Here is a 13,577-nt window from a genome sequence, read left to right as displayed (position 1 = left end):
GCGGCGCGGGGTTCGGGACGCGGCGCGGGGTTGGGGACGCGGCGCGGGGTTCGGGGTGCGGCGCGGCGTTCGGGAACGCGGCGCGGGGTTCGGGACGCGGCGGCCGTGCCCGCGGGAGGCGTGTGCGGGCGGCGGGGATGCGCTGCTGGCCGGGCGGCACCGGCCGCTTTGTGCCCGCCGGCTCGGCAACGTCCGCCGGGAAGGGAACGCTGGGACCCGCCGCTCTGCCGGGTTATTTATTTGTTCATTTCCCACCGGCCCGTCCCTGCCCCGCACGGTAACGCGGAGCGGCTCGGCGGCTGGGGGAAGAGGCCGCCGGAGCAGCGATACCTAATTCCATTTAAGGGAGAAAAGGAAGAAAAAAAAAATCCTTAAGGGGTATTGAGACTCCTAAACTTTATCGTTGCTCGCTCCCCGCCTCTTTTTCTCCTGTCTCCATGAGACAAGGTGTTGATGAACATATTTTTCCAGTGCTCGGAAAAGCAATAGCATCAGTCACTGCTTCTCTGAACTTGAGCAACCGCTGATGAGGTTTCTTACTTCGTGCAAAAGTCAGCCGGATACTTCCCGTCCTGCAGAGCCTTTCCCTGCCTTTCACTCGTGTAGTGGTTTTTTGCTTCAAGGAGTTGGGATACAGAAAGAAATTTTATCTTCAGCATTTTAAATAAAGAAATGTATACAGGGAAGTCCCTCAGAGAGAGGTGTCCAAGTGCATCTATGTCCAACACTATGTGAAAACATATTTTTTGCTCTAATACTGTCTAGAGTCTGTACTTCTGATTTCTGTTCTAGGTGTACAAAGGTATTTCATCCCACTACATTATTACCACACGAAATCCAAAATATTTTCATTTCTTGGCTTGTTTTCTCAAGACTTATCAAGTTATTTTTAATATCTAGCTTAATCTCTTCTGGGGTGAACGAGGAGGCTTCTTTATTTGAGCAGCAGGTTTTTTCAGCAGGTTCTAACTTTGATGTTAAAACTACTGATTTAGTTGATAAGTGGTGTAAAAAGTTAAAATAATTTTTCAAAAAGCTGCTGAAGAATACAAAACCACTCAATAAAGTTCTAATTTCCAGTTTTTGTAGTACTTTGCTACTTTTGGCCATTCAGAGTATTTCTCTGAAGGCTATGGTGTGGTTGCTGTGTGTTGGGGTGGTGTGAGCATTACCCTTCAGCCTTTGTTGTCCCTTGGAATGCACCCCCCGGGGACAGGTTTGAGCAAAAAGTTGAGCTCCTATCTCTGTTTTCAGCGCAGTGAGATTGTAAGTTGGACTTCTTTGGAAATCAGTTATGGCAAACAGTTATTCTCACAAACATACCTGTTCAAATAGCGTTTTGTTTTAACTGTGCACTTGAAATGTGGGCTCTCGGGCTGGCATAAACTAATAGCTGGCATGGTAAGGGTTTTTCTTTAATCCTGCTGCTTTTCAAATGTGTGCAAAGCAGAGTCCCTGTCCAGACAGGACTGCATGATTCAGCAACCCAAAAATAGACTGCTTTGTCTATATCAATAATAAAAATGATTCTACACAAGTTACAGTGCAAGAAAACACTGGTAGCAAAACATATATGTGTTTATGCAGGAAGACCTTAATTCTTTTTCATTTCGACACGAGTAGCCTGAACTATAGCAATCTCTGCTGAACTGAAACCATTCTGAGTAGTTTCTTGACCTCAGACACTGCCTGCTGTGTTGCTTATTTTTATTCCTGTTTTAACCCTTGAATGTTTTCCCTGAGTCTGTGCTGTATTACTTGAAGAAGTGCGTACCTTATGGTGCTTCTATTTCTAGAAATCTGTTTTTTAATTTCTAGTCTCTTGATACTTCCTACAATTCGGTGTAAAACAGCAGGCGAAGACACAATTTACACGTCAGTTTTTAATGCAGTCCATTAGTGTCGCTTACTTGCGGCAGAAGCTCTAACAAGACTGTCTGGAACCGACTGCCAAGCTGCATCTTTATTTCTTCATAAGACTTTACTCAGAAAGGCTTGGAAAAGCAATGGCAGGAGAGCTGCCTGTTGCACAGCCCTGGTTACAGGCAGCGGTCAGTGCAGCCCTGTGGCAAACTGCGTTTGCTGAAATCCCTCTGCGCTCCTTCCTTGGCCGCAGGTTTATGTTTCAGGCAATCACAGAGAAGAGCACTGTTGAGCTCTGAAACACTGGCTCCTGTGTGGTGGAGATGCAAAAGTTTCTGTGTTGAAACATCAGCGCTGAAATATTTCCATTGCACCACGCTTGCTGCTTGCAGATTGCTTGTTGTGACACGCAGAAAGTCAGTGGAAATGACATTTGTGATTGTGTGAGAGGCAGACGCTCTCTTGGCAGCAGACGCAGATGATGTTCTCACCTAGGATGTTTTGTCAATCAGCTGTTTGCATGGAAAACGACTTTGCAGCCTTTGAGTCTGTTCCCCGGAGCGGCTGTGGTGACTTGGCCGGAGCCGCGCTGAGGCGTCGGGGCCCAGGTGGTAATGGTGGCCGTCAGGTGGGGTTTGAAGTGGGCCCCGTGGTTTGTTGCTGTTTGTGTGCCCTCCCAAAGCAGGAGGGGTGGCTTGGGGGGGCTCCAGCAGCGTGGGTGGCTTCCCAGAGCAGCTGGGCTGCGAGGTGTGGTGGCTCAGCTGGCTGTGGAGCACTGGGCTTTCCTCCCCCGTCCCTCAAGTGCTGGTCACAAGTGATTCAAGCAGTAATTGCTGGCTGGTCTAGCTCTGTGAGGGCTCACTTTGAGATACAGCATGTACTGCTGCCATTTCTGTTAATTTGGGCTCAGCCTAAATGGTCTGAGTGACAGCGATCAATAGGCCTTTCCTTTTGGGTCCTACTGTGGTGCCTAAACAAGAAAATTTAGTCATTCAACCATCCTGACATCCTTATTAGGAGTACTGACAGCCTCGGCGTGCTTGGTGAAGGAGAGGCCATAAGCACGGCGCTCTGTGCCTGCCTCTGTCTCCCGGCCCGGTTTTCTGTCTCTTGCCTCTTTACTGGTGCTATTTCTGTCTCCTCTTGTCACCACAGTAACTAAAACTGCTACATAAACCTGGGGTGTGGGAAAGCCTCCTCCAGATCTCATGGGAGTTTTGTGCCCTTTTTGTGAGGACTGCATGAGCAAGCTGCCCGTCAGAGGAGGAGGTGGAAGCAGAGGGTGATGACCGCGGAACCGCCTGTGCAGCAGACAGTGCTTGGGCTGCCTGTGCGCCTGGGGCACGTCGTGCAGGTACCATCAGCGTGCACCACTTGGATGGGAATTACCTACTCATGGAGATATCTTTAGCCTCCAGCTTTGAAATAAATAGTGAATGACAAATGAAAGAGTGTGTAGTGGGAGGTGCGGGCGTTTGGAAGTTAGTTAAAAATAAGCGAACGTTGCGGTAGAGGTGCAGAGCAGCAAAGTTCTGCTTTCACCGTGTATTTTTTCCCTGGAAAATACTCATCCTTGAAGACAACTAAAGTTTGCAGTCTGGGTTCTCTGTAGCACTTGGGTTAGAGGCTGCACAATGCCAGTCTATTCGGCAAAAAGAAAAAAACCGTAGATTTATTTGGTCAGCTTTCCTATCTTTTCATAGATGAAGGTAATAATCAAGGTATGGAAGTACACCACAGGGTTGGATGTTTGCTCTGTGATAAACATTAGGGTTACTGCAACTTTGTCTGTAAAATGCATTTTCAGTTAAAGCAAGGAGAAATAAAACAGTTGAGACGTTTATCATCAACACTGGATGCTGTAAATTGCTCTGAAGGGGCACAGTGGAATGACCGCTGTATTTATCTGAGCCAGGGGTGGTTTGTGTGAAGTGCATTTCTGTCAAGAATCTAAACCACCATTATTTCTCAGGGTTTTCTTTAGGTTGGTGGTATATTCTGGAGAGTCATCATTTATGGGCACATTTTTAGCTTTTTCCCTCACTGTTGCTTACTTAAATGTAAATGACTTTGACTTCTCATGGGGAAGTGTTTAGTTTGTTGAATTAGCACTATTGCACTGTGTTATCCAAAACAGTATCTTTCCATTTGTGTAGAACTGCCAGTCTGAATTACAAATTAATTGACATGCTGCTTAAGTGAATTCCTTTGTCATGGGGGAGTAAGCATGATTGCGGTAAGGGAGTTTTTGTTTTCATTTATACTGTTAATTTTTTAATAGTTTTTGAGGGACCAGTTGCAAACAGGTTGGAAATGTTGGATCAAATATTTTTGATCCCTTTTAGCTTGAACGGGAGCATGGTTCTCTCCAGCACAAAACACAACTTGACCAAACAGATTAGCAGCAGGTTTGTGTCTTGTGAGGTAATGTAGCTCTAGAGAATAAATGACACTTAACTCTCAAGGAATACGTGCTTGAAAGCACAGCTTGACACTACAAGTAGCTTTAGGATTAATTGAACTGTTTCTAGATTTTTTTTTAAGGTGAATTTAATTTAAAAAATATGGATTATAGTGGTGATAAGGAGACTAAATACATAAAGTTGCAGTTTTATCCCAGATACCTATTTTTGTAAGGGAAGAGCAAGTATGTTTTTAAAGCTGCAGTATTTGTAATTAATGGAAACATACTGTGAGGAAACAAAGACAAAAAAATGCTAAACAAAAATAGATTTGTCATTTAAGTGCCACTCCTCTGAGAATTAATTCTGTTCTTATGGTTCTGTGTTAACGTGCTGAATGAGCCCATTCTTGCTGAAATCAGCTGTGCAGAAACTAATCAACGTCTGATAGCATTGCTCTTTTAATTTCTTTTTCTTTTCTCTTTTTTTTTTAAAGTAGAAATGGATCATTTAGTTTTGTAATTCACATGAAACTTTAATATATTGTCTTTGTAAGCATTTTACTTAGTTCTGCTTTACATCGCTGTAAAGCCATTGGATCAGACCAGATTCATAACTTTAATACTTGAAGCTGCTGGCTGATATGTGTGATGTTAAAAACATCCTTAAATATACTATATAAATATCATATATATATATATAAATATCATGCATGCCATGTCATGATGTCTTGTGTCACAAGTAGGATAGTATTTTTTATTTCACAATTTGAAGGACTGAGTTGTATAGGACAGGGCACAAGTGTGGAGTTTAAATTTTTTGTTCACACGGAAAAGAGAACTTTGAAAAGTATGGTGATTTTTTTTTTTTTTTTCTTTTTTTTTGTAGTAGTGTCACTTGTGTGTGAGGAATTTCCACGTCCAGTATTCAGACACAGGGCCAGATGTGAAGCTGTAGGGCAGCTTTTTCAAATGAACTGACTGATCTGGGTGGTAGCATCTGCTTACAATATGAACCCCAGTGCAAGCACGAAGGACAGCGAGGGACAGCTGTGGGTCTTCAGGATGGCCCCACTTCCAGCTCCAATTCTTCTCATTATTATTATTGTTCTTTTTTTTAAAAGGCTGTCAAAGGAGAAACTATTATTGCAAATCGTAACTGCTGAGTTTCATTGATGGATTGATTAGCTGTCAAAAGGTTGACTTCAGCAGTGCCTGGTGCTGTGTGTGACCACTTCTGTTTAAACAGCTGGGTTTGTTAAGCAGCAGCCCAAGAAGAAACATGCTCTTCTCCAGATACATATTTATGAGAGAGACAAGAGAGGGCAAGGCTACAAAAAGGCAGAAGCTGAGTAAACTTTCTCACTTAGGCAGCTGATGCTAATTGTGTCCTGCTCTCAGGACACAGCCCCGATGACAGTTTATAGAGGGGCTGTCCAAGCCGCGCGTTCAAGCAAGACACAGCCTGTGCCATGACTCCATCCGCACAGCTCTCAAGATTTTTGTGGTTTGATTTCTATCTGGGCACCCATAAACAGCTGCAACCCGATCTGTTCCCCATTTGTCAGGAAGTTAGGCAGCTAGGAGTTCCTTTGTGCATGGTAATGATGTCATTTACAAACAGTCGATTTTAATTTTTTTCTTAGTTTGGGAACTAAGGAATACATCTTATCTTTGCTTTTCTGCAGAATAGCTGACTCAGTACAGAGGGTCTCATCCAAGTCCTCTGAAGCTCATGGAAAAGCACTTTACTGCTGCTTGTATTTGGCTCTGTTCAACTATCAAAACAAGGAAATCTTGCATTAGAGTGAGTGCAGGCCTGAGCACTGGCCAGTGCTGCACTCAGGGCTGACGTGCGTGATTGATGAGTGCACATACAGTTCTTAATGAGCTCTTGTTGACTATATATTCAATACTACTGAATTAAAAGAAAGTAAGTTAAGAGCTGAGACATAATCAGCCTTCAAATGCTTCCTGAAATCAGTTGTATATTGGGAGTTCCTGCTAATCTTTGGAAATGTGTGTAGGTATAGATAACATATACAGAAAGAGCTGTGATTTGTGTGTCACAAAGTTTTTATTTAATTGGTTTCGAGCTGGCTCTGTTCAACATTTGATCGTTTTGATGTAACTGTTTTAGCCTCTGTATCAGTGTGACATCAGAAACAAAGTGGTAAAAGGCAGCAGTGAGCACAGCTCTGTACATTTGCCATTTGAGTCTGTCTGCATGGAAGAGGAAAATGCCCATTCACATCCCTGCATGCTGTGAATTAAAACCAGACAGAATTTCAGTTTGTAGGAAATTAAAATAAATAATAAATAAATAAATAAAACAATAATAAAAAAATTAAAAAAAAAAAAAAGTGTCCTGTCCAGTGGTTGTATTAACAAGTGCTAATATAACATAGGTTCTCTACTGTGAAAAAATTCAGAGCAGCTCATGCTTAGAGTAAGGATGTTTTCTTGCTAATTCATCTTCGTTCCTTTAAGACGCATGAGAAGAGGAAGAACCCTGTAAGAGGCAGCATGTACTTCGGCTGAGGAAGTTGCAACAGTAATTGCTATTTGAAAGTAATTGAATGTGGGAAATGATACTTTCTGTATTTCTTCCTCTAGAGAGCTCCTGAAAGTTTCCTGCCTTTATTAGGTCTATTCCCTGGCTTGGGCCAGTGCTGGAAGCTTTGATACCAGCAGCTGTTGCTCTGTAGCTTCAACAAGGTTTACAGATAGTGTGGAAAAGCACAGGAAGGATTATCCATAGCCAGCCCATGCGCTGAGTGATCCTGATAACCATAAATGCCAGTTGTGGTTAAAAATTGTTTGCAACAGCTTAGAGACAGAAGTACTTTTATTTTTTTCCTGCAGGTTAAACCAGTATAATGATCAGGTGGTAGCAGAGGTGATATCTGTCTACCTCCATTAATTAGTTCTGCAATAGCTTTATACCACCAAAAGAAAGATTTCTACAAATCTCTTAGTAGATGGCCAAGAAGACTCTCATAAGTTTTTGAAAATTACAGAAGTAGTGTTACTGTCTGTATTTTGGAGTAAGACATGTATGCATAGAAGTGCAGTGATTTAAGGAGCAGTTTGTCATACAGAGGAAAACAGATTAAACTGAGATCTGTACAGCAAGGTCTGCTTCTTCAAATTCTGGCCTTTAGAGGCATTGGTTCTTAGAAAACTTTCTCTCTCACACAAGAATTGTATCTGTATGAAAAATCAGTATGTTCTATGTGTATGGCATTCCATGACTGCTCTTAACCTGCTATCTGTTAATTCTGATTTTCTTTTAACTTGAACTGCTTTCTCATCTTTCATGAGCTTTTCAAGCATGTTTTTTCTCCCATCAAAGGACAGTCTTTAGCATCAATCCAACCATACTACTGAACTGCAGAGAATCCAATCTTATTATGTGATCATGGCTGTGGTTAGTGGGACTTTGAAACCAGTCTGCCTCTCAGGGAAGCAGTGAAGTGTGGGATGAGTGGAGGCATGCAGCAGTGCTCTGTGCAGAGCGGAAGATGACTGTATTGTATAAAGATCAGATTAAAAAAACTTCAGGACTCCCAAATATGAAGTAGTATTGTTTTATGCCCCAGTCATCTTTCCCCCTCCTGCAGTGTAAAACACATTTATTTCCTGAGAAAAGAAGATGACCATGTTTGCTATTTCAGCACATTGTTGTGTTTCTAAAGAATCCTAAGGGGAAAATAAACAGCTGTCGGATGGCTCTGGCTTTTCCCTCTTTATGCCAAAAGTTTTATTTAACCAGAAACTTTGCTTTTGGCTTACTACTTTATTTAAGTATATGTACATTGCAAGTGCTCACTGGATGTGTATATACATGTATATATACATATAGTTTGTGTTTTTCTCATTGTGTACTTAAGATCTTTGTTTTCTGCTGGATTACAGTAACCAAGCATGTGTCTGTACCTATAACTTATAATCATGGTTACATTGTATATGATGGGTTTTTCCCATCTCCAGCTGTTTGACTCAATCTTTTTGGGTTGTGTGGATTTTGAAATATTTTATGTGAAACAGAGTCTGAAGTTTAGGCAATGACTCCTATTCATAGTGGAAAATCCAAATTCCTTTTTGAAAAGTCCAATATTGCCTTTGTGAGTGATAAGTGTAAGATTGTGTTGTGGTAAAAGATCTGGTTTTTATAAGTGCTCTTTGGTATTTTAGCTGTTTTAATGCTTCTTGGGATTTTGAACATATAGACCGAGTCCATATGAATAGGGAAGTTGCTGTTGTCACCACTGATGATTCTCTAGTTATCTGCAGAGCTTCAGCTTGTCTTGAAAATGTGGAAGAATTGGATTTTGTGCTCTTTAAATTTGACAAGAGGAATCCATGCTGAAAACAGTTTTTCAGTTGTGTTGAAATTTAGTGCATTTCTCCAATGATAGAGAAGCATGCTTCCGTGAGGTGTCAAGGCATGCTGAATCATCTCTGTGCTTTGCTTGGAGTTTGTCTGGATGGTTTTTTGTTTGCTAGTTTTGTGGGAAACTATATCCTCTTGGTTTCCTACATTACCAGAGATTCAGGAGACATAGAAGATAATTATATAGCTTTATCAATGAGCTTGGATGCATCCATATGCTTCTTCCAGGTCCAGCCTATGCTTTAGTACTACCAGACCCTTCTTTTCCATTTTGTATGCTTTCTTCCCCCCTTAAATCCATAGAAGTATTCCTAGTATCCTTCCAGTTTCCAAGCTTTTTTCCTGTGATATCTAGCAACTCATTTATTAGCTTGCAGTTGACTTATTTTGCATATTGTAATAGCTAACTTTATGTATCAATCTTTCCATTAAATGAGCAATCATTCATGTGTTGAGCAGCTCAGGGTGGGATGTAATGTGCAAACAGGGAAGTAAACTGTTTTATGTAGACACTAGATTATGGATAAAAATTTATTACAAGTACCAAGCATCATTTGTTTACCATATAAGCCACTAGTTTTAAAGATAGAGATGGATTTTAATGTCAGTGTGGTACCATAAACAGATGTCTTTTGATCTTCCAGCTGACTTCTGCTCCAGAGAGAAGTCTGTAGTTCTTGAATCCAAGGACAAAATGTCAGCTTCCGTGTGGCTGTGAGCAATATCCTCAGTTTTGGCTGCTCTGAAGCTACTATACTAGTGCCCACAACTCCTGGTAGAAATTACGTAGTAATCTCTGAGAGTGTTCATTCAAGATAAATCAGAACCATGTGGGCGTGTGAGGAATGACTGTAGTTCCTTGCGTGCTTCTTTGCCAGGGTACAAGGGGAAAGGTCACTGCTACTTAAAGCGGTCCTGCCACGGCCATTCCTGGCTTAGACCTTGCCAGGCAATTCACTGAAGGCAAAGGCTCTGGTTTACTGATTTTCTTTCAGGAAATAAATATTTATGATGCAGTCAGGCCCCTGAAGGTAGCAGAAAAAAAAAAAAAAAGACTAAAAGAGTGAGTTGTTTTGATAAACTTTCACTGGATTTCCTGATGCGCTGCATGTGTTCCATGTGGAGTGTTGTTGTCTTTCACAACTTGTGTGCTAGAGGGTTTCTAATCTACATGTAAAAATGAATTCTGTTAGTCACTGGATATACTTTTCTTGGCTAAGCACATGCCCTCTCAGGCTCATTCTCAAAGCAGAACAGCTGTTTTGTGGGTGTAACGATCAGAAGTCCGTCTGACACAATTTCATCCTAGTAGCCGAACACATACCTGGCATGGAGCTCTTGGGAGGTTTTTTTTTTCATGCCTTCCTGTTGAACTTCAGCATAGAGTTTACATTTCCTTTTCACACAGACTGACTTGTGGAAGTAAATGCCAAGCTCAGCCATCCCCTCGGTGAGTGCCAAGGCGCCTCTGGCAGGCGGTGTGCAGGGATGCCAGCAGCCCGTGCCCTCTGTGCCATCGCAGCCACCCTGCCAGGGGGGAGCAGTGGGACCACCTGCTGGCTCCTTGGTCTCCTGGGAGCTTGCTTCTTGGAGCATGCTGCTCCTGTTGGAAGACACTCCCAAGGTCGTATTTGTCCCTGTGTGGGGTGGACAGTCAGGGTTGAACTGCAGAGCTCAAGCCTGTGTGTGAGATCACACAGCAGAGCTCCCTAGGGAGGACACCTCACTGGAGGGCAGGGGTTTGTGGAGGGGATGGTGAAGCAGGAATAGCGTTTAGCTGCAGCTGGAATTCCTGGTGGGGGTTTTGCAATGCTCTCACTGGGGAGTACCAGGCCACAGTGGCAGCTTGGGGCGTGAGTAATCGCAGGCTTCCTTCCCGGCTGTGCCTGGGTCTTCACTGCGCAGCCGGAGGCAGCGGCGCTGCTGGGGCTCTGGGCGCTCGCTCAGCCTCTCTTGCAGCGAGGTGCAGCCCTGGAGCTCTGCACCACAGGCGTGTCCTGGGGCCAGGCCTGCTCTGTGCAGCAGGGACACTGTGGGTGGCAGCTGCCGAAATAGCTGAGCGCACCCTCAAATGGAAACGACTTTGGATAAACTTACTGCCTCGGGGGTGTTGAGCTTCACATTCACACTCCTGTGAGATCTTGAACGTCCCTTTGTGTCCGTGTTGCTACGCTCAAATGGGATGGATAAGTGTTCCAAGAAGTTGTTGTACCTAAATGTAGTGAGCAAGGAATAGATTTTTCAAAGTGAATGACGTTTAAAGGGTTAAAAAGAAATTAGCAGAAGTATTTATTAGTCAGAAGTATTCTCTTCACTCCCTTCCACTGGAAGAGACAAACATCTCCCATGCTACGTTTAGTGGAAATCTGCCAGTAAAACTGCGCAAGTTATCACATCTAAATATAGTTGCAGCAACCTACGGGAGCTAGGTTAATATTTTTTATTAGCTGCAGGAGAATGGTTCTGCTTTCCTCATTTGGTTAATAATACCCTCTATAATGTGCCAAGGTAACTATCATTTACTGCAGTTTGCGTTGTCTCTCCATATATACTATATATAGAATAAAGGCATGTTTCTCTGCTCTTTGGTCAGACGCAGCTTAAAAAAAAAGAGGCCTCAGCAAAGACTAAGTAATCTGCAAAGAAACTAATTCTAAAGGGACTTCAAATGCTTTAATTACACTTCTGCTGCACTTAAAGGTCAGTGGTGCAACAAAGACTTGAAAATAAAGCCTCTTAAACTTCTTCAATTCTACTTAAAAAAAAAAACAAACAAAAAAATCCCAAACAAATATGAGTAAGCATGTTAAAAAGAAAACATTTCCAATGTAAATAGCACCTTTAAAATAGCTTTCTTTTGTTCTCTGGCTGTTTGCAAACCCCACTCAGGCAGCCTATTTAGATTGCTTCATTGTCTTTTGGTGCAGTACAGGCTCTTTTGCCATTTCATTTCAGTATAAACTGTATTATTTGCCTGCTCAGCTTTCTTCATTTAGTATAGTTCAGGTTGAAATCCCTTATGATTTGGCACATTATTCTCTTTCCTCCTGTTCCACAAGTCAAGTAACATACCAGACTCCACAGTGAATCTTGAAGCACATGAATAATGTGTATTCCATTAAGAGAGTGTAACAATATCCCATAAAGAACTGTAGGTTTTTTTTTTGCTTGCCAAACTGTACTTGTATGTTAGTTTAAACTTTCTTTGACATGGTAACTGTGGAAGGAATCTGATGCAGCCAACATTTTGTCGTTTACATTGTGTTGTCAAGTACAGATTTTTGAGAACTTTGCTGTTAGCATTTCTTAGCAATGTGTAGGTGTGAAATATGCCTATTCCAAACCAAATTCCATGGTTATCGTCGGTGATCTTGTCACCTAGGAAACTTTTAATAATGGATCCAGTTGGCTTGATGATGCAGTTCTGATATGATCAGATTTTTCCAGTTCCCTGTAATTGGAAAATGTAGTGTTTGAACATAAAAGTAGTCATAATTTCCTTCATAGAGGAAGGAAATTCTTCTCTGTCTTCAGTTCTGTTTTAGTCACAGTCTAAGATACAATATTCTTTATTCATTTTGTGGGGATTTCAGTAGAATTACTTGAAATTGCACAATCTTTACGATAAGTTTGGAAGGTATCAAGCCATTATTGCTCTGTTTCTGTCTCTTTGTGAGTGCGTGTGAGCTCATTGCACTGTGAGGTTCTCCTGTCCTTCTGAGATGTACTTGGGAGATTTTCTTCTGATTCTTTGCTACAAAAGTCTGCTAGCACTTGAGGGGGCGGGGCGGGGAAGGTGGAGCCGTTAATCTTCCAAATCTGTCTTTCCAAAATTTCTGGATGTTCAAGTCAGTGGAAGAATTTACAGTATTTTCAGTTTCTTCTTTGTTGGGTATTGTATTGCAGGAGTGTCACTCTGGCTCAGTAGAGCCAGCAGCTAAAATTGTCTGTAGGAGCTGGAAACTGTAGGAGTAGGAAAAGGATTGTCCCCCTGTTCACAGACATGCCCCTCAGACACCCTCAGCTAAGAAAAATAAAAAGTAAGAGCAGGATGTGAGAGAAATCCACTAAATTGTTTGTAGAGGTGAGGGCAGGTGGAGATGTTGTGTGTAGCTGAGGAACTTGGGCAGTATCAGATAACACTGCAGGAGCCCTGCTCAAGGCACAGATTGGTTTTGGTGCTGTAGGTACTGGGCACAGGGTGCTCTCACTGCTTGAAGGTGACGTCTGCTCAAGGAGTGACCTGGAAAGAGCGAGGTCTCAAAGCAGATCAAGTGTTCTGCAGAAACACCACCTGAGTCAGGAACACCCTTAAACTGAGAGCAGAAGCAGAGAAAGTATCATGTTTGCTTGTCTCCTCCCTGCTCTACCCCATGTGCACCAGCTGCTGCTGAGGATGGAGCAGCCAGACCCCTGTCGGAGCTGGCAGGATCTTCTGGGGGAGACTAGGGCTGAACCTGAGCCGTGGTTGGAGTGCCACCTGAGACTGGTCTGCAGAGGTTGTCTGCTGGGGCTGCTTCAGGCAGATTTGAATTTCATTAGAACACGGTGTTTTATGTTATTCTACAAACTGTGTCTGTGTTCTGACAGGTGTTTCTGCCTCAGTCAATACACTTGGACTGCAGGGCATCGCATGAGGAAGTTTCAAGGTGCATTTCTTCTGCAACGTGGGAACTGGGTCAGCATCTCCTGTGTTAACTTTAGCTGGTGTCACATAAAACAAAATGGGCAGTGGGGAGTGGTTTGAATACACTCAGTCTTGGGTGTCTGAGGGCTGCTAAGCCTGTGGTGGTGGACAAGGCTGAAGAGTTAATAGGAATGTGTTCCATAGCAGACACTTCTTGCACATGTTACTGGATTGAGGGAGGTAAATCCAGAGGATGTTTTTTTGGCAAGTAATGCAGTAACAGGCATTCT

General features: G+C 42.7%; 1 protein-coding gene across 1 annotated transcript in view; it reads left to right on the top strand.

Moving 5' to 3' along the window:
- PLOD2 (procollagen-lysine,2-oxoglutarate 5-dioxygenase 2) overlaps window positions 1–13,577 on the top strand; it is a 50,986-nt gene that overhangs the window by 104 nt on the left and 37,305 nt on the right. The gene's annotated exons all lie outside the window — the stretch shown is intronic.

Source organism: Hirundo rustica, chromosome 10, assembly GCF_015227805.2.
Source record: "Hirundo rustica isolate bHirRus1 chromosome 10, bHirRus1.pri.v3, whole genome shotgun sequence".
Classification (NCBI taxonomy): Eukaryota; Metazoa; Chordata; class Aves; order Passeriformes; family Hirundinidae; genus Hirundo; species Hirundo rustica.
This window is presented reverse-complemented; position numbering and strand designations above follow the sequence as displayed.